This window comes from Mustela erminea, chromosome 2, assembly GCF_009829155.1.
Source record: "Mustela erminea isolate mMusErm1 chromosome 2, mMusErm1.Pri, whole genome shotgun sequence".
Classification (NCBI taxonomy): Eukaryota; Metazoa; Chordata; class Mammalia; order Carnivora; family Mustelidae; genus Mustela; species Mustela erminea.
The window spans coordinates 26,716,440-26,740,931 of NC_045615.1; the positions used below are offsets into that span (position 1 = coordinate 26,716,440).

At 45.4% G+C, this 24,492-nt stretch overlaps 1 protein-coding gene across 4 annotated transcripts in view; it reads left to right on the forward strand.

Moving 5' to 3' along the window:
* The first annotated feature begins 2,557 nt into the window (after nt 1–2,557).
* The window catches only part of MFAP3L (microfibril associated protein 3 like), a 40,364-nt gene continuing 18,429 nt past the window's right edge, over nt 2,558–24,492 (forward strand). For 2 of the 4 annotated variants that reach the window (XM_032332549.1, XM_032332551.1), the window contains exon 1: nt 2,666–2,758. The gene's annotated coding sequence lies outside the window, so the exon portion shown is untranslated. Of the gene's footprint in view, nt 2,759–23,573; nt 23,897–24,492 lie in introns of those variants that run through there. The other 2 variants (XM_032332560.1, XM_032332550.1) reach the window with 2 other exon arrangements.

The following is a 24,492-nucleotide window of genomic DNA, read 5'->3' on the forward strand; positions in this document are numbered from 1 at the left end:
ATTAATAGCCAGTACAGACCAATGGTCAGGCATAGATACTGACCAAAGAGAATAGGTACCTGATTGACCAGAAAGAACTGTGGCAATTAACAGCTTGCATGACCTTATTTATGTGTACACACCAACTGAACACCACCTTGGTACTGTCAGTCATCGAATTAGAAGAGTAGAAGGGAAAGCAGAAGGGAAGAGGCCACAGGACAGAACACTTAAGATGGGGTGGTGAAAAGGAAAAGAACCTGGAGGAACCATCAGAAAGATAGGAAAACTAAGAAAGGTTTAGGTTACAGAAGACTGGGGACCAGGAAGCTTCAGTGGGGAAGGAATGGCAGTATGAACTATTAGAGAGACGCCTTACCCACCTCTTCCCCAGCCAGACTCTTTGTGGTGTAGATGTCTACACAGAACAAGAGCATTGCTCAGCACTGGGGGGGTCTCAAAGCTGAGGGATGAGGGTGATCCAGCACAAATTAGAGTCTAGGGGGAAAAACTTAAGCTCTTCCCAGGAGTGACCGTCCACTAACAACGGTGTCTCCAATCATGCTGAAGTTGAAACAGGGAGGGATGAGAGGGAGAGGTTGAAATGAAGCCAACCCTTACTGAGGGTGTCTCCCACTATCACACCAAACCTCACTGAGCAGCTGACCCATCTGACCATTTTCCTCCTCAGACAGAAAACAGACACCTATCCCACTAACCTGCCTGGGCTCACTGCAAGGCTCTTTCTGGGCTTTTGAGTTTATTCACCTCAAACCTGTAAAATCTCTTCCCTGTAATCCTTCTCCACTTCAGTCTTCTCTTCTGTGACAGAGCATTAAAAGCAAGTTTCCCACACCCTCCTCAAGCCTATTTAAGCCAGCAGGAGAGCATTCTGCTCATTCTCTGAAAATTTGAAAAAAGGTGGACAGGAGTCGCAGTGAACACAGAATTGTTGGAAGGAAAAAAAAAGTAGTATGACGCTGTGGTATTATTTGAAAGTGACGACATTTAATCTTTGATAAAACAAGAGAAAATTTAGGGTTCTAGTGCAAATGTGAAGAAGTGAAAATTCAGGGTTCTAGTGCGAATGTAAAGAATACTTTAAAAAGGATGTCGGTTTCTTTAAAGAAAGAGGGGCTGAAAAGTTCGTAATTATTGAAGATGCCATAAAGCCAATGCTAAACCAGTATTCCTAATTTTAATCTCTGCGGGAAAAATCAGGCTTTGAATCGCCTGTAAGCCAGATCCCACGCACCCAGCCCCTCAACGCGGGCCTGGCTAGGGGTGACCTGTCCACGTGTCGAAGCTATAGCGCACCTCCAGGGCCCTGCTTCCACCGGCCTCCTGACCTTCGATGTCGTGACGAGCGAGCGCAGCCCCATCAACCTTGGGCAGAACGCCGCGTGCGGCATTCTGGCACTGTCCGGAGCATGCTCAGTCGAATCCTGACCCACTTTGCAGGTCCGAGCTCCGGGCAGGGGGTCGGAGGTGCTACTTAGTTCAGTTTGCCAAGGACGGAGAGAAGGAGGAGAGAGACGGGGAGTTGCTTAAAGATGCCTCTCTCTCCTTGTCAGCGGTCCCTGACCCGGCGGCGGAACATGCCCAGTCTGGCACAGGAGCCACCGGGAACGTCCGTGTGGAAAGTCCACCCTTCCGCGTTTTCTCAGCAACCAAGAGAAGGGGGCGGTACTGGAGCGTAAGGGTCAGATTGGGGGCGTGGCCAAGGGGCGGCCCGAAAAGAGCCGGGGAGGAGGAGTCTGGTCCCAGCCCCAGAAATTGTCTTCCCCAAGTCTAAAAAAAAAAGGGGGGGGGGAGGGTGGTGGTGGTGTGCTTACAGCGCGGAATGGTGCTGCCGAAGTTCTGCGGGCGTTTTTAAAAAATAATTTTAGAATAACACGTCTTACTTCAAAAGCACGGGACTGTCCGTTACAGAATACTTAGAAACAGTAAATAATCAAAAAAAGAAGAAAATTAAAAATCCCGTGGAACCCCACTACTCAGAAGCCACCGGGGAACATCCTGCTGTACTTTCTCGCAGCCGCTTCTGTGTGGTCTTTGGAAGTGACAGCACAGTCACCCGGAAAGGCCTGCGAAGCTTTTGATGGCCAGGTGGCCTCCCAGGTGGCCGTGGAGTAGGCACGTCCGGAGGCTGGACGCTCGTCTTCTCCCGTGTCCCAGGAGGGTAACCCAGGAACGACACTGCGACGCGACGCTCAGGAGAGTAGCGCTGGAAGCCTGGGGAGCGCCCTGCTCCCCGACAATTATCAGTCACGCTGCCCAAGCACCGCAGCGTCGGAAACGAGCCCTCGGCCCCAGGGACACCCTGGGCGCGCTGGAGCAGATCCCGGGAGACCCAGGCCAGCCGCCGAGCCAGCGCCGGCGAAGGAGGGACTCCCGGGCACGCTCAGCCCGCCCCCCACCCCCGCGGGCGGACCCCGCGGCTCTCCCAGGTCCGCCCGGCGCCGCCCGCTCCGCCCCGCGCCGGTGGTTGCTGCGAAAACCCGGCGGCGACACCCCGCGCGGCCACGCGCCTCCGCGCCGCCCTGAGAGTCGCACTGGGCATGCTCGGCACCGGCCGGCTCCGGCTGCTGTAGGTGGGGAGCTCCGCACTCCCCGCCACCCGCGGCGCAGCCCGCATCGCTGCCCGGCGCGGGCGGACTCAGCTTGCCCGCAGTAGGCGCTCCCGGGCATCGGGCGCGGGGCGTGGAGCGGCGACAGCTCGCAGACTGGCCATGGCGAGGGGCGCAAGGCGGCCACCTGAGTGGCGCGGCGGCGTCAGGTTAGCAGGGGCGCCCGGACAGCAGGGGCGGGGGGGTGAGGGTGGCAGGGAGCCCGGCTCGGGGTGGGTGGCCAGGTCGCTGCGGCCGCTGGGGCCGAGGAACTTTCGGGCGCTTGGGCTGGCGGAGCCCAGGGGGGAGGCATCGTGCAGGAGGCGCCGCGAGGTCCCAGTCGCGAGCTCCTGCGGGTCGTAGGATGCTTCGAGATCCGTGCGGGGTGGGACCCGGGGGGCGGTGGGCTGGAGACAGCCACCTCTCAGGCTAGTGCCATAATCTTTCTACGGCGAAGAGCGCGGTGTCTACCGTGTGCTGCCGAGGAGCCTCCCAAACCTCCGGGGGGCAAGGGAAGCCAAGCAGCGGCGGTGGCTTTCGCCGGACTCCAGATCGCTCGGGTCACCGTGCCTCAGTTTCCCCGGGACGAGGGTAGGGTATACTGTCCCGTGGCCCGGAGGCCCCGAGTTCGGGTTTTGCGCCCAGCCTGGAGAGTGCTGCGTCCTGATGCTGCAGGAGTGCGGGAAGCTGTGGGTGCAGCAAGCCGCCGCCTCGCGACTGGAGCTCTCGGAGTTTGTCGCATTTGACTCCATAGCAAGTTAACATCGCATTGCTTCATGGCGTGGAATGGGGAAACGTGCTTCATCAGCTTAAAAAAAAAAGTAATTGCAAAGCCGATTTATTTTAAGCTCGACTATTAACTTGTCTTTGCCTCCAAAAAAACCCTTGAGCTTGCAAGTTGCAAGATTTATGAACCAAGCTAGCAAAAAACAAAAAGAAGAAGAAGAAAAAGTATGTAGGTTCATTATCTGCTCACTGTAGAAAATAATCTATTATGGTTGAATTGTCATTGTTTTTAAGGATACTTGTTAGCAGAAAAGTTTGGTTACTGTAGCAGTCTTTATTTTGTGTTAGCTTATATTAAGAACTTGGAAATCTAGCTTTGGAGAAGCTCAGTGTTTTTTGTAAAGGTTTCTCACTTTTGCTTCTAGATGAAACACATTTTTTTTTCAGTTGCTACTATGGTGAACATAGTAAAATTGTTCAGGATGAAATGTAAGATGGAAGAAGATTTATATTGAGAAGGGAGAATGTTGGAACGATGTGGTTTTACTGGCGTTTCACTTTTACAGAAAAATGAAGTTTGTAGATCCCACTGGGGTTTCTACTGTTGGTTCTTCCTGAAACATTTAGTACCATTACCACTTTTAGGATTATTGGATTTAATCCCAGCAAGGTAAACAATCCTTGTTCTAGTGGGAACCTGTTCTACCTCTCAGGCTATATCCTTAAGTCTGTTCCCGTAAGTACCACTTAGTAGGTTCAGTTGTTTTATTTATTAAGCTTATTACAAAACTTGTTTGCATTCTTGACAGACCTTAATAGACTTTGGAGGTGCGTTGACTTTTTGTTGGTTTGTGAATAGCCTTTAATGTTTGTTCTGGTCTGAGATGGCTCCCGCTCTAATTCCAGATCCTCTGTGTGATTTCCCCAGTGAGCTTTATGCTTACCCTATACATCACCAAGATTTAAGAACAGGGAAGGTTTGAAATGTCCGGACAACAGCAATAGCAACAACCTGATTAGTATTTCTACAACTTAGGCCTGAAGTCCTCCATGTTAGCCCAGTTGGTTGGTTGGTGGTGTTCATGGCCCCTAAATGTACTTCTAAATACAGTCACAGAACAGTTTAGAAGTTAGGAAAAAACACCTAACACCAGCACTGAGAAATTGCACATCCCTTCTCTGTAAAAATGCGCCAAGTTGAAAGTTGGCCTTGAAGCATGGCATCCATGAATAGCTGATCCGTAGAGCAAGTCTTGTGTTCTCAGGCTGTGTTCCCAAGGAGCAGGCAGTGATGTCTCCCCCTTAGCCTTGGCTTCTTCCTGACCTAGAGGAAGCAGCAAAGCTTCAGCGTCCCTCTTTGTCAATGTGAGCTTTAATACGGATCAGTAGGCCCCTTTTTGGATCTAAAAAATCTCATTTTTTTCAAGATTAGGAAAAGCAGTGAAATTGAACAAAAGGCATGTTTAAACGTCGTTTATTGCTTCAGGAATTCCGCAAAAGAATGGGGTTTCCTAAACTAAAATGACCCAAACTGACAGGATTTAGATCGAAGAGGGCTTTTACTCTTGCTGATGAAGAAAAAATAGCAAAGTAGACTTTGTATTCAAATTAGGAAATAGGTGATCATTTCTTCTTTTTTGGTGCCTCTTGGGTTCTTTCAGCTCAGCTGCTAGGCAAATAATTTTTCGTCTTATTTCTGTATCTTCAGATTTCTGTACTGTATGGTGGTATCAGTGACATGAGATATTCATAGCAAACTATTGGCCTTTAAAAATAGATCTTTCAGCATTCACATGGCCATAATTTATTCAACCTCTCATTTGACTTGTCATTTGAATAGTTGAGTAGATAAGGCTATTTAAATTTTGTTTAATTTTGTACTTTTTGTTCTATTTTTTTAAATGAAAAACTTATAGATACTGAAATACCAAATAAATATTGTGGCAAAGTGGCTTTTAACCTCCAACGTAGTACAGTCAGATGTGTTAGATGGGCATCATCTTTGGGAATTCAGAAATCATTCAGAGAGTATCACTTCGCTCACCTAAACGAGCACTTGGGGTGCCGCTTGCCCTTTTCCAGCCATGCCCAGGAGGACACTTAAAACTGAAATGTTTTGATCCATGGTGACTTACATTAAAGTTAGAAACGTCTTTTTTTTTTTTTTCCTTTTAAAGATTATTTATTTGCCAGAAAGAGAGGGGGAGAGAGAGCACGCGCAAGCGAGCACAGGCAGGCAGAGTGGCAGCAGAGGCAGAGGGAGAAGCAGGCTCCCGGCCGAGCAAGGAGCCCGATGTGGGACTCGACCCCAGGACCCTGGGATCATGACCTGAGCTGAAGGCAGCTGCTTAACCAACTGAGCCACCCAGGCGTCCCAAAGTTAGAAATGTCTTAAAGAAAAGAAAAAGAAAATATCCTTAGATGTGAATGGTTTAAGTTTGCTATAATACGTCCCTGGAATGGTTAAGGAATTCAGGAGTTTGACTGATAATGTGTTAAGACCCAGTTAAGAGCTGTCGGAACTAGTTTCTAAGCTATACTCAAAACAGAAGCCCTGTGAATTTACTATGTTGCCTCTGCCTCTACCTGAGGTCTTCACTTATTAAAATAATCACCTTCATTTTTCTTCCCCACAGTGTTTAATAGTTAGGCCCCAGGGGCTGCAGAAATGAATAAGACTTAGTGACTCAGAATCTAGTCAGACAGACATACTTGAGGACAAGTAAACTATAGTGCAAGGTATGTGCTCCAGGAGAGGTATTTGTACATGGGACTAAGGAGACGAGAAATGAGCCCCTTGGGTTGGAGGAAGAGGGTGGCCCTGTGAAAACGGTGGTATTTCCATAGGATCTTAAGGATTGCCTTAGGAATTTGGGTAGAAGCCTTCTAACTGTCCAGGCAGAAGGAACACTACTATGGTAGGTAGAATAATGCCCCCCGCAAAGATGTCCACTCTGCGACCTTGCAGATGTGATTAAGTTGAAGATTTGGAAATGGAGAGATTATCTGGATCATTCCATGGGCCGAATGTAATCATGAGAGTCTGGATAGGTGAAGCAGGAAAGCCGAAGTCAGTGTCAGAGTGAGGCCATGTGAAATAGATTTTGACTGGCCGTTGCTGACTTTGAAGATGGGAGGGGGCCACGACTCAAGAATGTAGGCAGCCTCTAGAAGCTGGCAAAGGCAGGGAGACAGATGCTGTTCTGGAGCATCCGGAAGGAACACGGCACTGCCAGTTCTCGATTAGCCTGGTGAGATCCCCTTTGAACTTTTAACCCACATAACTGAAAGATGATACATTTGTATGTTGAAGTCACTAAGTTTACGACTTAGTGTCATAGAAAGGAGCAATAGAAAGCTAATACAACCATTATGCAAAGAAAGACTTGGTGTGATGGAATATTGAGCAGAGGCAGGAGAAGAGGAATGCAATGATCCTTTCATTGTGATGGTGCCATGCAAAGGAGTTTGGATTTTATCTTGTCACATGTAGAGAAGCAGTGGGAAACCAGCTAAGCATTTTTAAACAGGAACATGGGAGGAACAGACTGCTGCCAGACTTATCTTCCTAAAAAAGCAATATATGGCTAAACTCCAAGTTTCATACAGCTTTTTGACAAAGGGTGTCCAGCCAGAAGTGGTCAGTGACAGAAATCTAGAACCCGCATGATATATAATTCAGTTCTCCGAATTGATCTGAAATGGCATTTATATACATCTGTGAAATTAATAGCTTAAGAGACTCTTTTTCACAATTTGTAGAAGAAGGTCATAGAAAATAAAGCAGAAGGGCCAAGTCACATTTTGATTCCTTTGTTTCTGCCCATTGTCCTCTTAGCACACAGCTGCTCTGCTGACTGTATACCGCGCAGACATAACCAGGGAGCCATGAGAGCTCAAATCTAGTGAGCTTTCTCTAGTGCAGTTCACTTGAGATGAGGTAATGTCACCTGGGCCAGCTCTGACCGGTTGCTGTAGCTTGTGGGGTGTTTGTGGGCTTGTACAGGCTCAGCTGGGAAATGGCCAAAATCAATTAGCAATCTTCACTATAGGCTCCGTATTTGCCAGGGTATGGATGAAAGCTATGATTCTAGATGACCTAACTTCTGTAAGAAATTCAGTCATTCTTTCCAAACATATTTGTTGACTCTTCAATATAAGGGCTTAATTTCTGTCCTAGAAAAACTTGTAGTTGGTCGAGTTGCCATCTCTGTGTCTGGAAAACCTCACCTGAAGAAATCTACCTTAGTGTTACAAGAGTGGCTCTGAACTGAAGCTAAACTATATGTTAGAAAAAATTGGTAAGAGAAAAACACTTTTTTGACAGCATGGTAAAGGATGACTTGGGTTGGCAAAATCTGAAACTGGAAACAGACTTGACTGAGAATCATCTTAATAAAAACAAAACTGTGTATCTATATTGTCTAGCTCCCATCTGTAAACTTTATAAGATTTTTACCTAAATGTCCTTATAAAAGGATGTAATCATTATTGTTCACCACTAAAGGACTAGCTCAGTGCACACCATTTCTTTTTCTTGAATCTCCTCTGCCTTGGTCTACTGGGGTATGTGCCCCCTAGTTCTCTCCATGCTTCTTTTCTTTTCTTTTTTTATTGCTCTTTCTCAGAGAGAAGGTTTCTCTCTGTTTTCTCTGAGTTCTAACCTTGGTCTTCTCATCCTGTGGTCTACTGTGTTCTTTCTGGGCAATTTCTTTTTCCTCATGACTGTATTACTAGCCCGTACACCAGTGTCTCCAAAGCTGTATCTTCAGGTAAGTTTCTCTCATCCGTTCATTAATTAACTCGTTGATCCATTCAACAAATACTGATGATCTCAGAGCGTCATGGTGGGGCAGATATGCACAAAAATAATGGCAGGAGGAAAAATGAAGGTATGGATAAAGGACAGCGAGAGGGGCGCCTGGGTGGCTCAGTGGGTTAAGCCGCTGTTTTCGGCTCAGGTCATGATCTCAGGGTCCTGGGATCGAGTCCCGCATCGGGCTCTCTGCTCAGCAGCGGGCCTGCTTCCCTTCCTCTCTCTCTGCCTGCCTCTCTGCCTACTTGTGATCTCTCTCTGTCAAATAAATAAATAAAATCTTAAAAAAAAAAAAAAAAAACAGCGAGAGGAGGAGAGTCCAGGGCTACCTGGGGGAATCCTGGAGGGCTTTTGAACCGAGACTTAAAAGGCAAGTAGGGGTTTGCCGGATGTGTAAGGAAATGAAGGGCAGCATGGCCAGCCGGACACATGCGAGGAAGTCAGGAAAGAAGAGAGGCCAGGGATGTTCCAGAGATGAGAATACAGAGATCAATAGGAGTCAGAGCATGAAGGATCAGGTATGTCCTGCCAAGGACTTTAGCTTTATACTACTGACAAAGATGTGGAATATGTGCTGAGTCAGATCTTTCGGAGTCTGCTGACTTTGGCCACAGCCTGGTCTGTGGATTGGAGACAGGCAAGACTAGGGGCTGGGCAGTGAGGAAGGAGTCTAGTAGAGGGGTGCCCATCAGAGATGATGAGCACATAAAGCTGGGCCCAACAAGAGACGTGTGGCCGTGTGGCCGTGTGGGCAGGGAAGGAAAGGAGGAGACATTGGAAGTGACTCGCATGTAATCGGATTTTGTGTGTCAGGTCCTGCAGAATGTGGAAGGTGCCCTCTCTCTAGGGTTCTGCAGAGCACAACACTTTGCAGGACCAGAGACACTGACTTCTGCTGCAGAAGCTTAACCAGAGGGACCTGAAGCAGCAGAGGAGCAGGAAGCCCAAACTCACAGCTGTGTGTGGAGGAGGAAATCAGAATTTCCTTGCCGGGCACATACTTTGTAAGGGAAACATGGAAGAGAGAAAAAAGGAATTGATCTCTGATGGTTCTTCAGCTTCTGGGCAGAAGTATTTGGGGATGCTAGTGAGGCTGAAATGATAGTGATACGGGGTAGACTTCCCTAATTCTGCATTGGAAGATAACTGTCTTAGAGGCTGGGCTGAAGTTGACTCTTTGTAATCCGTGGAAAAGAGGAAGTTTGCTGAGCAGATATTTAAATATAATTCAAAATCTTTCCTTCCATTGAGGATTTGAGTTGGCTCATGGTGCCAGGAAGGCTCTACTCCTTAAGGAAATAAATGGGTTGGAATAAAGTGCTCCAGAATTACTCATTGACAGGTCCCACCCAGTTTAGCCCTGGAGAGCCCTGGCTGGGACTAATTTCACTTCATTTTCATCGGTTTATTAAAGCGGTACCTCTCCTAGACAAGAGGGGATGCATCTGTTCCAGGGTCTGTATCTTTCTGTACTCTTTTGGAAATAGCAAGAACTCTGTATTTGTGAAAGTGGGAACTATTCCAAGTTGGCCAGTTAATTCCTTTCTTCCCAGTGGCCACGCTCTCCTGTAAGGAAATAAGTGGATGTACGTGTACGCACTATGTTTTCTCAAAGATACAAAACCCACTTTCCTTGGTCTTCAGCGGGGGGAGGTATTTGAGTAAAGACTGCATTAGTATTTGGCTCCAAGCTTCATCCAGGACTTTGTTCTGGGCCTTTACACCCCAGGATAGCCACGGGATGGTTTGAACATCTAGTAACCCCTGAGATACCTTGCTCCTCAGCTGCTAGTGCGAACTTCACTTTGTAAATTTCTGCTTTGTTACCAAAGACAGGTGCTGGGCTGCGTTGCCCTTAGTAATCACACCTGGGCTTCTGCTCTTGCTTTCTCCCCACCCACCTTTGTGCCATTCTTGTTGTCAGTCCCAGGCTGGAGGGAAGGTTTTATTCCTTCAGGGTTTCAACAACGCAGGATTATCTGGCGTCTGAGTGAGTCTTGCTCATTAGACTTCCCAAAGGTAACTTGGTTTTTTCCTTCTTAAGACACTTTTGAGGAACTTGAAATAATTTCTAGAAAATAGTTGCATATCACTAGTACTTTGCTTCACCGAGGGCAGAGCATTTATTCCTGTGCACCTGGACCCAGGACATACAGTGGACTTTTGCTTCCCTCCTGCCTTCCTAGGGCGTCTCATCTCTACCTCTGTGCTATGGCTGTCTCCCCTTCTTTAACTGGTGTGTTAGTTTTACATTCTAAGTGATGGATCATCATCCCAGAATCCTCTTTATCAGTTCTCCTAAGTAACCCTTAAGCCCCCTTATTAATTAGAATTGCTGGAGGAATACTCTGGTATCCCAGAGTTCTTGAGATGAGGATGCACATCAGACCCATTGCACGAGCCTCGCAAAAACCTATTCTAACATTAGGTTAGATTTTTAGATTAGATTTTTTTTTTTATTAATTTTTTTAAAGATTTTTTTAAAAAGATTTTATTTATTTATTTGACAGAGATCACAAGTAGTGAGAGAGACAGGCAGAGAGAGGGGGGAAGCAGGCTCCCTGCTCAGCAGAGAGCCCGACGCGGGGCTCTATCCCAGGACCCCGGGATCATGACCTGAGCTGAAGGCAGAGGCTTTAATCCACCGAGCCACCCAGGTGCCCCTAGATTTTTATTTTTAAGTGGCATGCCGTGTTTATTTCTATTCTGTTTGTCTAAAGTAAGCCATTATTCCTGCTGAGAAAATTATCCTGTCTCCTTTATTCATCCTTCAGGATTTGACCAACCCCAGGGAACATTCTGTGACCTTTCCATCTGGCCCTCCTCTGAATTTCTGTGGTATTTGCCCAGTTTAGTGCTTACTTATATACTGCTTGGTATCTGGTTATCACCAAGATTCCAGACACCATTAGAGTAAAGAACTGATCTCACAATTTCTTTTTTTCAGCTCACAACAGTTGGTACTAAACATAATAGTGGCCTCATAAGTACTTTGAGTTCAGCTTAACGGATATAACTGGCTCCTGGATTTTTATCACTTAGCTGAATTTGACTGCGCAGGTGAGACATCATTAAGAACATCTGGCAAGTGTACGTAGGGCCTGTTCCATCAACGCTGAGAGGATAGCAAAGCTTCCTTTAAAATTACGGGTGGCAATCACTGAATCCATGTTTTCAACTTTCTTCTGGTTTTTTGTTTAGTTAAGGTAATTTCCCATATTGTCGCATGGAAAAAACGCTTAATTTGGGGGAAAGGTTGATCTTAGGGTATGCGCTAAAGTCAAGCTAGAAGATTATGATTAAGATTTGCTTTCAACCAAATTTTGAAAGATAATTGATTTTATGTCCAAAATTTTAAAATAATTTTTAAAAATAATAACAATATTTCAAAAGCAATTTTTTAAAAGATTTTATTTATTTATTTGCCAGAGAGAGAGAGCAAGCGAGCACAGGCAGGCAGAGTGGCAGCAGAGGCAGAGGGAGAAACAGGCTCCCTGCCAAGCAAGGAGCCCGATGTGGGACTCGATGCCAGGACGCTGGGATCATGACCTGAGCCGAAGGCAGCCGCTTAACCAACTGAGCCACCCAGGCGTCCCCAAAATAAGCAATTTTATGTAACGATTCTGACAGCTTTAGGTGCTCATGACGCTCAGAGAGTTTGGCCAAGCTCTGGTATTCACTTGGTGATCACTGTGCATGACTTAGCCCCGGGGTGAGTGTAGATGAGATTCTGTGAGGTGCTTCTCCTCTTGGGCTGGCGGCTGGGCCTCTGCTGCTTTCACTGTCAGTGTGGACAGAAAGAACCACAAGGGCCTGCCTGTGTCCTAGGGTAGTGTGAGACTCCAACGGGGTACCATCCATGGGAGTGTTTTATAAACCATAAGTGCTAGGTAAGCATAAGGGCCATTGTTATTGAGCTCTTAATAACAAGTCAGATAGGGTTTGAGTTACAGGATCTCTTCTGATCTGCTTTCCACTAAGATCCAGGTCCTAGTGTCTATGAAAAACACTCGGCATATGGGATTCAGATAAATATTCATTATGTAATTCCACTTTGTGATAATAAGCTGGTAAAGAAAGAAGGAGGAAAGGCTTTTCTAACTACCCTCTTCAGTTATCGAGCATATTTTTACAAATAGATGAAACTTGACTCTGCTGAAAGAAGAAACCCTGGGTAATCCACTTCCTACCGTGAATTTGAATGGCCTTAATCAAACAAGCAGAAAGATAAGGAGTTTAAGGGATGGTTTCAACATTTGATGTATAAATTAAGTAGGCGGTTGCTTTTCTTTTCAACAATGAAAGGAATGTATATTTCAGGCATAGAAAATAGTCCCCAGATACATTCTCTTGGCAGACAGCTGCCCCAAGTCCTCTGACAGACCTACTCCCTCAGCCTCTGCTCCCGGGCCCCGTTGGGAGCCCTCAGCCTCTCAGGGCTCTCTGTAAGGAAAGATGTGTTTCTGAAGACTGACCTTTAAAGAAATCTTGGTTTATATTTTAAGGTTAGTTTCATGGTAAGGACTAGAGCCAGTTACCTAGAATTTCTAAGAAATGGGTAGACTTTGCAGAAAATGTAGGGCAAATGTCAATGCCTTGTGAGTTAGTAAACTGAGAGGAGATAGAACCAGTATAAATTCACTCAGCAGATATCCAAGCCCTTGCAATAAGCACAGCGAGTTTCTACACACGAGGATACGACAGCGAACAATGTCCGCAGCAGAAGTCCGTCCATCCAGGAGCTCACATCTTAGTAGGGACAGGGTAGTTCACAGTATGAAGGAAAAGGCAGGGTAAAGGGGACAAGGACTGTTGGGGGTTGGAACACACAATTTTTTGTAAGATGACCAGGGAGGGCCTTGCTGATGAGGTGACCTATGAGAAAGGAAATGTAGGAAGTGAGCCTGCAGGCATCTTGGGGACTGACTTCAGACGGAAGGAATAGTTAAGTGCGAGCGTTCCAGTGTATCTGGCACATTCCAGGATTAGCAGGGCCCCGTGTGGTTGGCAGGGAGTGAGGGAAGGGTAGAGAGGTCAGAAATGAAGATTGCGAGGCTGCTGGGGGCCAAATATCGTAGGGCCGTGGGCAGGCCTTCTCTGGCCTTTACCCTTGAAAGAAGAACCCCTGGAAATGTACCTTGTAATAATTTAAAGTGTTTGTGTTTTATTTTCATTTTCTTTGAAGCTTCCCCATGCATAGATTGTTACTAGTCATTAAAAAAGGGAAAAAAAAAAAAGTAACGAATGCTTGGTTCCTAGGACAGTCAGTAAATATTTCAACACCAACCATATTTTGTCAGTGGAATTTCGTGATAAAAATTATACCCCCAAATGGCCAGAGCAGACCCAAGACCTCTCTGTAGTGAAATGACGATCTTAAGCCCCCAGTGGGGGACTGTGGTTGGCCTCGACCAGCCCCTCAGTGGTACAGCCTTGCAGGAATCTGAGCTCATTAACCTCGGCAGTGTGGTGAGAGTGTCTGGAGGGTGTGGATGGAGGGTCCAAAGGCCTTGGGAGCTTGAGCAGGTTTTCTTTTTCATTATAATGCTTAGGATGTGAATAATACTCAAGAGGTTTCCTTCCCTATGGAGAACGAGTTACTGTGTGCTGTGTGATGCACAAGCTGGTTCCTGGGTCATCACCAAGTCACAAATGGCTTGGCAACCACAGTTCTTGGCCCTAATTGAATTTCTGGCAATAGGATCTTCATTGTACATAAAGAACTCCCTCCTCTTTCCCTCTTCTTATTTAGCACTCACCATTCCATCCCTTGACCACACTCCTGGTGGTCACAGAATGGTAGATAAGAAGGGGCCCAAGAGATCGGTCTATAGCTCAGAGGGATCAGCTGATTCCCAGAGGTCATCTACTAACTAGTAAATGGCAAAACTGAGGAAAGGAGTTTTTAGGTTTTAATCCTGAAATGCTAAACTGGTACCCTTTTTCCAACTCACCCCAAAATTTCTGTCCTTGACTTTAACCTCAGGGCCCATCCCATTTTTTATCCTAGGAACCTAATTCCAACGTTTTGCTATATTATGATCTCAGTTCTCTGGCTATAGGGAGTCCTGTACCAAGTTCCTTTTCACACTGGCTATCCCTTGGAACACTGGATGTAGTCCTCTTAGACAGTACTCTGTGTCTTGTTTGGGTTCTATTACTACTGTCCTTCATACTCATGATCAATGAAATACCTTTATCACGGGCTGTCCTGGGGTGCCTGTGTGGCTCAGTGGGTTAAAGCCTCTGTCTTTGGCTTAGGTCATGATCCCAGGGTCCTGGGATCAAGCCCCATATCGGGCTCTCTGCTCAGCAGGGAGCCTGCTTCCCGCCCCCCACCCCCACCCCCCTGCCCCAGGCCTGCCTCTCTGCCTGCTTGTCATCTCTGTCAAATAAATAAATAAAATCTTAAAAAAAAAAAATTTATCACGGGCTGTCCTAGCACTAAACAGTCAACCCCCCTCATAATATCACATCGATGGAAAACCGTCCACAAGTGCATTACATCTGGCGGGTTGGGAAGCCGTCTGTATCCAGTCAGATGGGGAAACTGAGAAAGGCACTTTTACTATGAAGACCTGAGGAGTTTACAAAGTATACCAGATCCATAAGAAAATGTAATTGTTGGCAATTGCCTCAGGCTATATATTCTATTTAGGAAAGCAAGTTAAGAATACGGCTTCTGATTTATAGAGCAGTCTCCTGTGCTGCACGGCGGACATGCTCTTCCTCCTCTGTCTGGGCAGAGAGCTGGCCAGCCTGGATCTGCTGGCAGGCAGCTAGGGGTCAGCACCTCAATAAAACATCTCCCTGATACCAGGGGATCTTCTGGCCATTTTTCTAGGCTGGAGAAGAGTTCTTGCTCATTGATGTGTTCAGCCTTCCAGATGCCCATCAGCCCTGCCTGGCTTCACTCTGGATACAGGGGCTTTTATACAGAGCACATCCAGAACTTCTGAGGAAATGAACGGGCTTGAGCTGAAATGAAAAAAAGAACTGAAAGTTGGCAGAAGTAGTGTGATAGATTAGCAGGTGACATAAATAATGGTACTAGGCACCCACTCCGAGTGAGTAGGGAAAATATTTTGAAAGGAAACAATTATTTTTTAAAGGGAGGAGACACCAGAAAAAATATCTTATAAGAGGGACAGGAAGAGAAAGACAAACAGAGGTGCTTCTGGACAGGCTTTAGGTTTTATAGGTGTAGAGAATCTGATACACAGTGGTGTCAGAGATTCAAGAAGAACACTGCCACAGCATCGTAACCCCTTTATCTACACTGTAATGTGTTTTGGGTGTTGAGCTGGGACCATCCACTAGTGCATCTATCCCATTTGTATTCATTTCCCAGGTTTGGTTTATTCCCTTGACCATCAGATTCCGGAGGAAGCATCCCTCGGATCTGTTAAGGATTTGCATTAATGGGGCCCGGAACTATTTTAGCCTCTTTATTTAGAATGAGAATTCGAAGACGCTGAATACACACGGAAACATCAGTAAACTCTTCCACGGATAGACCCAAGATTAGAACAGCTGTCAACGCATGTTTCAGCTGCTGGGACAACTCAGAAATGGCCTTTGTGAAACCAAGAGATTGTAATGCAATTCAGGCCCAGTCTAGGTTTGAGCTTTTTATCCTACTTCCAAGCCACTAAACTGTGTGATGCTGGGAAACTGCTCATCTTCTGTGGGCCTCCCGTTCTCATCTTGCATAAAGGAAAACCTTTATGAAAACACATGTGAGTTTTTCCAGATCGAATATTCTAGTTAGGTGAACAGATAATGTATGATAGACCTGTTTTTATCTTGCCTAATGATAATTGTACCTGCAGAGGAAAACCTTTACTATAATCCTTTTTATCTTCCTCCTTTTTAGAAGATTACACTTCTGGGAGCTTTATTTTATATCAGCCTTACTTTTAATCAGAAAAACATACTGTGTGGGAAAATTGTGGTGAAGATCCAAGGATGATTTCTTAATATGATGCACCACCAAAAATAAAGTATTACAAAGATGGTATCTCTGGGCTTAGAGTTCCTTTTCAGGTTTGAAAAACAGTGATTTAAAAACATCCGTTTTTGAAGAGTCTGTGCCTTTCATGTATTGAAAAAAAACAAAAACAAAAAAACCTAGACTTCTGTAGAGGCCTGAACATTAGTGCAGTTGGTAAAGTAGAATTGAGACCTTTTGTTGTAGCTCCTAAATTGTTGGATGAGCTTAGAGGAGCTCGTCTGGTGGCCATCAACAGCAGTCCTGCCAATCAGGGTATATATTTTGTTTTACCCATTAAGTAGCTATGAATTATGCCAATACCATGCAGTTAACAGACAGAGGGGCTGTCCAGAATGCCACGAGGCCTCACAGGGTCTGCCTACTTTCTTAAGACAGTCCTGCTTCTTCCCATGAGATGCTGCCATATAGCTCCCAGTTCATAAATGTAAGTGTCGCGGAGGCCGCTTGTCCTCACAAACCTTCATCGGCCGGGACTTGTAGAGCAAGGAGAGTGTGAAGCCAGGGGGAGAGGTCGGTGGGACGGCAGGAGCCACCATGGGCTCTGCTCAGCCACACGGCCGGCATTCGGGCCTTCATCCAAGTGTAGCCGCAACTGGGCAGTGCAGCCCCAGGGAATTGTCAGTGGAAATTCCTAACTCATGTGTTCATGTGTATTCCGCCCACCGTGCCAGGCATTGGTTCTTAGAGAATGAAACACTCCTTTTCTCAGACGGCTGTTGGTATGAGCATGGGCACTGCTGCTCCAGAAGTCCGGAGTTCATGTCACCTGCTGTATAGTCAGGCACTCATTAAGGCCTGCACAGTCTAATTCCTCTACCTCTTTTGGATCTGCCCACGTCTTGGCTTCCCCACTGCTGTTAGTCCGTGCCCCCGTTCTTTGTTTCCTTCCTTCCTTCCTCTGTGTCAGCCACACTCTGAGCAAGGTGATCTTTCTAAACACGAAGCTGGCCATGTCACCTCCCCCTTCCAGAACCTGTGAGTGCTCCCCATCCTTGGTATTACACACCAGTCCCTCCGTTACGTGGACCGGCCTACCACAGCCTTCCTCCTCCTCCTCCTCTCTTCTTACCGCAAAGTGGTGCCTAATTCTGTGCAGCTCCCTAAATGTGCAAGGTTCCCTCTAATCAGCATTTTCTTCAATATGCTCTTCCTCCTTTGGGGTCAGCTTCACTCCCTTGGTCTATTTGGTGAACTCCTTTATAACTAAACTAAAGGGCCACTTCTTATAGAATGTTCTCCCTGGTCCTTCCAGACCGCTTGGGTCTCCTCTCCTGTACCCTCAGCGGATCTTTGACCTCTTTCTGATGGAACAGTTTTCACATTGTTTTTAGTTGTTGCCTTACTTTTCTTTCTCCACCTACTAGATTTGCAGATGAATGAGGGTAAGGACTGTGTCTTACCTTTATACTCCTCATCCCTGGCAGTATGCCAGGCACGGAAAAATTCCTCCGTTAATGTGTCGTGATTCGGATTGAACTGACCTATCTGGGTACTTCGAAAAATAACCTAAAAACAATGTTTTTCCATTCTTTCATGTAATGATCCCAATTGCCATCTAAGTGAGCAGTTACCTTTGTGTTATTAGAGGCATTAAGAACTCTACACATACAGATTCTAGAACATCTGTAGGAAAGAAACAAAGACAGTAGGAATCTTTCTGCAACGTAACTGGACCCATTCAGATAAAACTTACTATACTTAGCACTTACATAATTTGATTCTGGACTGTAGTAATTGCTACAGGAATATTCTTGTTCTGCAAGGTTTTTGGACTTTGGATTCCCATTGTTCATATTCAGACACCACGTTAGCTACCTAAAAACTCTGTATATGTTGATCTTAAAAGAAATTAGGGGAGTCCACATTAGGGCCATAACAAAAATGGCCTCAGTTGCCTGCCAGTTTTAAAAAGTTAGTGTTTAGGGGCGCCTACGTGGCTCGGTTGTTTGGGCGCCTGCCTTCGGCTCAGGCCATGGTTCCAGGGTCCTGGGATCGAGCCCCACATCGGGCTTCCTGTTCAGCGGAGAGCCTGCTTCTCTCTCTCCCTCTGCCTGCTGCTCTGCTTACTTGTGCTCTCTATTCTGTCAAATAACTAAATAAAATCTTAAAAAAAAAAGTTAGTGTTTATGATTAGAGTATTTCAGTGTCTGTCTTCATTGCCCATGAACTTGAGATGTCTTCTCCTTGCTGCATGAGGAGAAACCTATCAAGAATGTGTTCTAAACTAAAAGGCAGCCTTTGTGTCTGTGGCATCATTTATGCACAAATGAAAATAGTGGTCACTCTCAGAAGATGTTGTGACAAAATCTAGTTATGTAACTAGAAAATTACTCATCATAGTTGATGGGGAAATGGCAGCATGAACTGTGCCAAGAAAAAAACAACAATGTATATTCATTTAGTCCAAACACCCTTAAACAAGGGGCCCTTTCCTCCCAACTCCAGAAATACATGGCCAGCAGTCATGTTTTATTATAGGTGAAGGAACAAAAATAAGATCCAGCAAAGCATTTTATTACGTGTTTTTAAGATAAAATACAATCATTGGGAAATAGGGAAGCGGCTGAGTAAAGAAAGGACATTTGATGTCTGCTAAATATTTTCTCTCTTGTTTTATTTATAGAAAATACTCTATGAAAGTTTTCCCAAAGGCCATGAGCAAACACATGAAGCTTAACAATTTGTCCATTGTAGCTTTTGTTAAACCCTGGTTTTGGAATCTGTGGCCTTTGTTCTTGTATTTTGAAGGACTGCATTTTAAAACTGCTGGATTATAGTGCTCATGGTTTAGTCATTGGTAGCTAAAAAGTCTTCCACAATGTTACAGTGTTATTAACCGAACTTTTCAGGATGCTGTCTGTAACATCTGACGGGCTGCACAAAGTACATTTGTAGAATATTTCCCCAGTGCCCAAAGTGACATGATGTCTATATGCTTTTCTGGCAATACATTGTGAATTTATTCCAGTTGCCATTGGATCCCACATAAGCGTGGCTTCATATAGCAAGTGTGTAAACATTACTTCGGTGCCCAGTACTCAGAAATTTCTACAGAGCTTTTTGCGCAGCGTTTCTGCCATCAAGGGGCTCTGCTTGTAATTGTGAAAAGAAGTTTCTTCAACACAAAGCTAAGAAAAATGCAAGATCATGTGCCAGGGAGGAGTGTCACAAGTTCGGTACAAGCTGCAGGCTCATTGGAAGATTAGAAGGACTGGGATGGTTGTGAACAATGGGGCCGTGGGAAGGGAAGGGTGACACCGGGATTGGGTGCTGGGTAGGCAGTCAACAAACATCTCCAAGCATCACCCAGACCAGCCAGTGCTCCTTCTGCATACTCACTGCTAAGCTCATTGCACCTGGAGAATGTACTGGAATTAGCTGTATCTCTCTCCCTGATAGATTATAAGTGGACTAGCCTGTGGCTTAGTGAGCTTTGTAGCACTCCCACACCCAACTGCCTGCCCCAGACCCTAGCAGTGTGGCCAGCACACAAACCATACTTCAAACAAACAAACAGACAAACAAACCTAAAAGGGCATGGTATGAAATCCGTCGCTTTAATTCATTAGTGTTAACCAGTTAAATGCTTTATTTTAGAAAATAAATGTTCACAGAGTTTTTGAGCAAAAATGCATTGACACAAACAACTTACAAATTACCCATTGTGATTTCTGTACTTTGATAACTTTTCGAAATAGGAAAGGATGGGAGTGAGATGGCGGAGGGAGGAAAGAGTGTGCTAACTGAAATCCCTGCATTAAGATCACAGTCTCTGCCTCTGTACCTGTGAAGGTCTCTAAGGGAGCTAGTTATAGTTTTGGAATAGTTGCTGTGTTTCTAGCCCAAAGTTCCTACTGGCATTATTAAAATATAATAGAACAGCAGTGTCCCATTCTCTTTATTCTTGCTAGCACAAGGTGTTTGAATTAGAAAACCAAAGTGGCCAGCCTTTGCTTGAAAACAGTTTTAGAGTTCTGCATTTTAAAACCCAGTTTGATCTTCCGTTGGTTGCATTCTCCCTCATTGTGAAAAAAGAAATGGTATAGTATATTTATTACACACACTTACTGGAACCTACCTCGTACTTTGTCTAGTCTCTCATTCTCCTCCAAGCTCTTTAGTTAGGCATTGGGTCTGGTATAGGCATCAGGGAGTCAGCAGTGACCCCAGATACTGTCCCCAGGATGCTCACTGCAGTGTCTGTCCAGAGGGGCAGCTAGTGTATTTTCAGACTGGAGGCCCTGCAAAAGGACCCAGTGCAGAAAATCCCTTGTAATTATTTCCAGGTGGTGGGAGGGCAGTCAGTAAGGTCTTAAAACCAAAAACAAGGTAGGTCTTCTAAATGTTATAATAAAAATCAACTTGAGAAGCGTAATTTCAGCAAAGCATGCTTTATACATTATGCTGACAATTCTTGTCTATCAAGCTAAGGGTTATGTAAGTACGGTATGTACATGAATCCTTAGAATTGTCCTGTACTCGGTGAGTTCTTGGCCAAAAACACACAGCCAGTGAGGGTGGTTAGATCCAGGATCCTGGCCCAGTCTATCTACAACCTGAGGCCATGCTCTTAACTACCATCCTGTACTGAATCGGTCAGCTTTACAACTTCCCTGTTCAAAGGAAACCACGAGTTAGCCAAGTAGAGAAAGCATTTACAAAGTCATAACAGGGTATGTGTCATGCTGCAGCAGCCTGTGCTATCTCCCATAAACCACGATTCCTGCTGGTGGAGAAATGCGTTGGCTTTCCTGGGGCAGGAAGGCACTTGAGTGCATGGGGGAGTGTGGAAGTCTGCAGAACGAAGAAAACTCTTTGTCTTTCCCACTGAAGAAATGTATGGTCTGAAGCTAATTTATCACCCCTGATTTATTTATCTCCTCAGTTTCATTGTCTACAGAATCGGCATAATTATTTCTGCCTTTGGAGAGAGAGTCATTTATTCAGTAACTTGTTGTCCGGGAGGACTTGAGACATGGCACATACCAAGATGAATGAGGCAGACAGAGCGGTTCGTGTGGTACACACCCAAGGAGAGACGTAAACATTAGTGGAACAGAATAGAGTTTAGAAGTGGACTCACTGTTTATGAGAAGAAGACAAGATAATCCATTGAAAAAATGATAGTCTTTTTTAGAAATGGTGCTGAACTAACCGGATACCCATATGGGGGAAAACGGAACCTCAGTCCTTACCTCATGCCATACAGATACACACAGCAAATACCGGAATGGATCAGTGTAAACATGAGGCACAAGGGAACTTCTGGAGATGGTGGAAACATTCCATATTTTGTTTATTGTGGTAGTTACATAGTTATATACATTTGTCAATATCCACTACAATGTTTACCTAAAATGGGCAGATTTCATTGTTTGTCAATTATACCATAGTAAAGTTGATTTTATTTTATTTTTATTTTTATTTTTTTAAGATTTTATTTGTTTATTTGACAGACAGAGATCACAAGTAGGCAGAGAGGCAGGCAGAGAGGCGGGGGGAAGCAGACTCTGCCCAGGAGAGAACCCGATGCAGGACTCAATCCCAGGACCCTGAGACCATGACCTGAGCAGAAGGCAGAGGCTTTAACCTACTGAGCCACCCAGGCACCCGTAAAGTTGATTTTAAAAAAGAAATCATATCCCGTCACTCCTTTGCTTAAAATTTTCCAGTGAATGTTAGGTAAATCCAAACTCCTTACTCTGTCCTACAAAGTCCTAGGTGATCTGGACCTTTCTACTCCTCTGACCATCCTATAGTGTTCCATTTGCTTTTGTAATTCCTGGAATGCTCTTCTCCCAGATCTAGGTATGGCTGATTCCTGAAGCAGCTGTAGCCCAGGGGCCACCTCCTCAGGGAAGTTCTCCCTGATTGCCTGACTTAGCATTTGAGTACCCTGTGGTGTGTTTTCCGAAGTGTGCATCATTAGCCGAAATTCTTGTTTACCTGATATTTATTTATTGTCTGTTTTTCCCCATGAGAATATAATATCCACAGAACAGGAGAGATATGTCTTATCTACTCTTCTATCTCCAGGACCTGTAATAACGCCTGCCTAAGAGTTCATGTGCAGTAACTATTAAAAAAAATAATATAATACAGTAATAAAAAGGGTAAGGCATTCAGATTCTATAACGTAGACAATGCAGAAATACTGAAGGTTGCTAAGTTAAAAAATGACACCATAGAATTTGTGTCGCAGAATGGTTATAGGGATCGGATTGGGAACCGGGGTAAGACCAAAGGCAGGCAGATTATCTAGAAGGCAGCCACACCATTTCTGGTAAGGAGAAGAGAGGGGGGCTAACCTGAGTCTCAGAAAGAGGACACAAGAGATGGAACAAGCCAAGCAACACTTAAGAGATGGGATCAGCAACCTGTAGCTACATTCTGAGAGACCCAGGGTCACAGTGGAATTGAGGATTCTGTCCATGCATACCTGAGCTAATGATGGTGCCCTGAACTGATAGAAGGGATGTGGGAAATGTAGCATAGTTAGCAGATGAGTTTGGCTTGGGAGTGTTAATTTTGAGTTACCTGCAAAACATCCTCCTAAAGCTGCTCCGTGCTCCGTGTTACAGCTGGTAACACCTGTCAGAAATTCAGGAAGGAGTCAGGACTGAGGACAGGGATTTGAGACTTATTAAATAAAGGCATGAAAATGGAACTTGGGTAATAGCTGAGGGTAAAAAGAGAAGAGGGCCAGTGATGAAACTCTGGGTGTTAACTGCCTTGTAAGGACTGGAAAGAGGAAGAGGAACCAGTGAAGAATAATGAGAGGGGTTAAGAGGAATGGAGTGTGGAAGCCAGGGAAGGAACTTTGTTCGTAAGAGTGGCAATTGCCACAGAGCTCCGGCAAGAGAAAGACTGAAAGCTTGGCAACGTGCAGTGACTGGTGACTTGAGCAAGAGCTGTTTGAAGTAAAGAGCAGGCAAAATGCGGAATGTAGTTCTTTGAGGAGTGAGTGGCAGGGGAGGGGGAGGAGGGAGTGAGGATAAGATGCCACCTTTCCAAAAGGTGGCACAGTAGGAATTCGTGCCTGCACAACCTAATAGGAGAAAGCCGTCTTTTGAGAAAGGGAAGGATACCACTGGGCTAAGGTGCTTGATTCAAAAGCTTAAGGAGTCTATGGGCATCTTGGGAAAAGGATACCGAATGGACTCAGCACTGATACAGAGATTACCAGATATCACTGAGGGCCTGGCGGGGGTTGAAGTGGTTCTTTTAGTTTGGTAGTAATGAGGTGGTAGTGTGATTCTTTCCAGGAGGTGCTCCAGCCTCCTGGGTACAGGCGCCGGGATGACAAGTGATCAGCTTGATCACAGTTGTATCCTGGCACAGTAGTTGTGGCGGAAGGATGGGGTGAGGATATTGGGGACTGTGGTCCATGTGATTGGGTCTAGGCTGAGACAGAAGTGGAGCATGCAGGTTGGGATGGGGAGTGGAGATCGAGACTGAGGAAAATGGAAGGGCTGGCAAGTTCAGTGAGGGGAGGCAGAGATCTGGAAGAATGGGCGGGTGCAGCTAAAGATGGTAGAACTTCAGAACTACTTGGCACTTTGGAACTTAGAGTGTGGAGAGATGAAAGGTCCAGGGTGTGGCTACATGATTCGTGGATGAAATGGAAGATAGAGATGTAAGTGAAGGTTAGACCTTTGGACGTAAGAAGTGTAGCCACCACAACGTCACCCCACTTCTACTGATTTTCCCCTGCCTCCGGGAGACAGATGAAGACCGAAACCAGGGAATTCAGTGAGTGATCACGGGTTGGTAGATAGATGGCAGTTAACATGGAACAGAGGGAGCTAGATGGGCTGAAGCTCAAAGGAGCATGAGCAGTTGCCTGGAAAGGGGGAAGCCATATGTAGAAGCCGTAATGGGGAGTGAGGAGAGCCCTCGCAAATGCTGGCAGCACCCAAGCTGGGGCCACTGAAATCAGCTAGAAGGAAAGAGAAGAGGGGAAGAAGGACCCCAGGTGAACAGTCAGGTCATCCGCAGTAGCAGCAGGTGACAGGGCGGAAGGAGACCTTAGCGTGCTAAATGAAGGAAGCCTGAGTTGGTTTGGGAACTCTCAGAAGTCATGTGATACAAATTTAACATACAAAGCCTATATTTGTTCCTACTAAGAGCCATATGTTTCAATAGCAAACATAACAAAATTACACTCTGACGATTTCTGTGGAAAAAAAATACCTTAACATTCGGAACATCTTCTCGTTTGTGTGTTTGAAAATGATAGAAGTGTATATTTTACCTGGGTTTCTAACATTTTATAAATAAAGTATTAACGTTTGAATGCTAGTATTTATGTGTGTGGGTTTTTGTTTGTTTGTTTGTTTTTTAAACAG